Below are 4306 nucleotides of genomic sequence, written 5' to 3'. Positions count from 1 at the left end.
ACACCGGAAGTGCGCAAAGTATTGTGGCTCCATAAAAATATAATTAATAGCTAGATTGTTCCTGCATAGAGTCACATATCATTTTTTTTATTTTATTCAGGACCTCTACTGCTGATTTTCGACTCTTACTCTAGTCACTAGTGTATACACCCTTATCAGACAGTACATTCCTTTGCTAAATGACGTAAATGTAAATGTAAATTGTTAAACTAGGGCAACCTGTAATCAGCGGTAGACATAACACAGTAAAGGTAAATCGGTGACCTCCATTTAGTGGGATATGTTACGTTTCGTATGATGTATTAATTTGTTGCTGTCCATCATCCATTTAGTATATTATGTTACGAATTACTATTTGTATGATGTTACAAATTGCTATTTGTACAATATATTACGAATTTGCAATGCGTGGTGTATGTTACGAATTCCAATTTGTTGTGGCTAACGTTAGCTAGGTTCGGGGTTAAGGTTAGGGGTTCTCAAATGTTTTTGGCCCGTAACCTAATTTTAATATAAACATTTCTTCCCGACCCCACAATGTAAAAAAGTTATGTAATCAACGGCAAATGTTTACTTTTTTAATTTGCCCTATGACAGTCTATTACAAATCAGTCTGACACAATGGAGGTTCTGCCGAAGAGGAAGGAGAGAACCATCCTCCTCAGTGAATTTCATTAAAAAAATATATTGAACCGTTAAAAAAGTGATTAGATAAAACTCTACTAAATATATGAATGTCACCAAATCATTTATTACAACACAATGAAGGTCTACAGTAGCCTCAACAGCACCATGTAGGGTTGCACCATGGTGTAGCCGGAAGAGAGCTAGTTTCCGTCCTCCACTTTGGTACATTTACTTCAATACAAAACCTAGGAGGCTCATAGTTCACACCCCTTATATAGACTTACACAGTAATTATGACTAGCAGAGCTCTTGCAGGATGAACTGACATGTTGTCCACCTAATCAAAGGATCAGAGAATAAATCAAGTACTGAAAGCATAAGCTACAGCTAGCTAGCACTGCAGGGAATACAATGTGGCGAGTAGTTCACTCAAAGAGAGAAAAATACAATAGTTGAACAGTTTTGAGCAAATTCATTTCTTTAAAAATTATGGAGAAGAGAAAGATTGAGCTAGCTATATTTAGTTGTATTTTTTTTCACTTTCACTTCCCCTTAGCTGGTGAATGCAGCTAGCTAGTTTAGCAAACTCAAACATCCAGCTCAAACAGACAGGAATGCTATCTTAGCTAGCTGGCTATGGCTATCCAACAATGGAGCTCTTCCAAGTCAAGGTAAGCTTTTGGTTTTTATTAATTTATTGCAACTGGGCGCCGGTGTAAATGCTAAACTGCTTGCTAACAGTACACTGTACAGCATGATTGTAGCAGGTTTACAAACACATTAGTTCTAGAAGCTATGTTGACTATGACATTAGCTAATACAGTGACAGCAATGTAGGCTGTGTAGTGGTTAGCGGTTATGATATGAAGGTTTGGCTTGGAAAGTTTTTTTTCTCCTGGTTACAGACAGCTGATCTGTTGTGCACTGAAGTCCACAAGTGAAGAGAAAAGGTGAGAGGAGAGCATGTAGATGCGAAAAGGAATTATACAACAAGCAAAATTATCATGCTGTTTGTATGTGGATGCTATGAAAGTGAACTGTGTTTGTTTGTAATCAGCGCTGTATTCATTCTGCCGATTCTGTTGAAAAACGTTTCTTAAAGAAAAGCAAACAGAACGAAACAGGGATAAACATACCTGAATTTGTCCAATAGAAACTCTCAATTGCAACTGTTGGACTAATGATTTCACCCTTTTCATGTACCGAATAAAATCTAGTTCAATATGTTTCCATTGCATTTTCAACAGTTTTGTCACAAAAAACTGTTGCTTTAAATAGCAAATGCGCCTACTCTGGTCTTGGCATGTGCGCTCTAGCCAACAGCTCACAGATACAGTGTGGGTAGGCTTTGCGGGTAGGCTAGTCTATGATGAGATTATTATGGATAAGAGGAAGAATGTTTTTATTTTTCAAACGGCAGTCAAGCATCGATCAACATGTCACCAAAATCAGACCCTCAATATTTATTGGAAAGGAGCATCAAGATCACTGTTTACTTTCACCATCCTGTGAAGTTCATCATAACTTATTTTATCTGTAGTCAAATAAACTTAATGTTTTCCAAGTTGTAGTGGAAGGACCCCACACCATATCATTACATGACTCCAAGTTTACTTTGATATTTTTATTTATTTTTATTTCACCTTTATTTAACCAGGAAGGCCAGTTGAGAACATGTTCTCATTTACAACTGTGACCTGGCCAAGATAAAGCAAAGCAGTGCGACAAAAACAACAACACAGAGTTACACATGGGATTAACAAACGTACAGTCAATAACACAATAGAAGAAAAAAAACACAATAGAAAAGTCTATATACAGTGTGTGCAAATGTAGTAAGATTAGGGAGGTAAGAAAATAAATAGGCCATAGTGGCAAAATAATTACAATTTAGCATTAACACTGGAGTGATAGATGTGCAGATGATGATATGCAAGTAGAGATACTGGGGTGCAAAAAGAGCAAAAATAAATAACAATTTGGGGAATGAGGTAGTTGGGTGGGCTATTTACAGATGCGCAGTGATCGGTAAGCTGCTCTGACAGCTGATGCTTAAAGTTAGTGAGGGAGATATAAGTCTCCAGCTTCAGTGATTTTTGCAATTCGTTCCAGTCATTGGCAGCAGAGAAATGGAAGGAAAGGCGGCCAAAGGAGGAGTTGGCTTTGGGGATGACCAGTGAAATATACCTGCTGGAGCCCGTGCTAGGGGTGGGTGTTGCTATGGTGACCAGTGAGCTGAGATAAGGCAGGGCTTTACCTAGCAAAGACTTCTAGATGACCTGATATAATGGTTATTATATAAATATTTGTGCATAAAGGTGTTCCCACCGCCATTTCTTGCATAATACAGTTTACAGACACAAAAAGACACGCCCGGTCAGCAGCTGGGGACCACGTGAACGGAACCTTGGGTGAGGTGAGTGCAGAGAGGGGGGAAGCCAGGGTGCTGTAGCCCCGGATGAAGCAGTGGTAGCAAATCCCGGGAAACGTTACAGCTGCACTCTGGATGTGGGTTGGGGCCACTCCACCACTGCTCTCACCTTGTCCAGATCCATCTGAATGTTCCCGGCAGCGATGACGTATCCCAGAGAGGAGATAGTGGAGCCATGAAATTCACACTTCTCTGCCTTGACAAACAATTGGTTCTCCAGGAGGCGCTGGAGGACTTGTTGGACGTGGAGAACATGCTCCTGAACCGAACGGGAAAAGACAAGGATGTCATCAAGGTGGACAAACACGAACCGGTTCAACGTGTCACAGAGCACATCATTGACCAGAGCCTGGAACACTGCGGTAGCGTTAGTCAGTCCGAAATGCATAACCAGATACTAGTAGTGCCCACTAGCTGTGTTAAAGGCTATCTTCCATTCGTCTCTTTCCCGTATCCGAACCAGATGGTAGGCGTTCCGAAGGTCCAACGTCGAGAATAGAGTCGCCCCCAGGAGAGGCTCAAAAGCTGAGGAGAGGAGTGGTAGCAGGTAACGGTTCTTTTCTGTGATGTCATTAAGGCCCCGGTAGTCGATACACGGGCGCAGGGTTTTGTCCTCCTCCACCAGTGGTGTAAAGTACTTAAGTAAAAATACTTTAAAGTTCTACTTAAGTAGTTTTTTTTGGGTATCTGTACTTTACATTACTATTTATATTTTTGACAACTTTTACTCTTACTTCACTACATTACTAAAGAACATATTGTACTTTTTACTCCATGCATTTTCCCTGGCAACCCAAAGTACTCGTTACATTTTGAATGCATACAGGACAGGAAAATGGTGAAATTCACGCACTTATCAAGAGAACACATGGTCATACCTATTGCCTCTGGTCTAGCAGACTCACTAAACACAAATGCATCTTTTGTAAATAATGTCTGAGTGTTGGAGTATGCCCCTGGCTATCCATACATTTTAAAAACAAGAAAATGCTACCGTCTGGTTTGCATTATTTGAAATTATTTATACTTTTACTTTTGATGCTTAAGGATATTTTAACAATTACATTTACTTTTGATATTTAAGTATTTCATTTTTTTTTTACGTTATAGATTTTCAGATGAGGACAGAAACAGTACAACCCCAACCCCTCATTTTCCCATCCATCCATCCCTCCCATCCATCCCTCCCTATCATCCATCCATCTATCCATCCCTCCCTCCCTCTTATCAGCACAAATGGCCACTAGA

Source organism: Salmo salar, chromosome 01, assembly GCF_965601325.2.
Source record: "Salmo salar chromosome 01, fSalSal1, whole genome shotgun sequence".
NCBI lineage: Eukaryota > Metazoa > Chordata > Actinopteri > Salmoniformes > Salmonidae > Salmo > Salmo salar.
Note: the sequence above shows the minus strand (reverse complement) of the source record.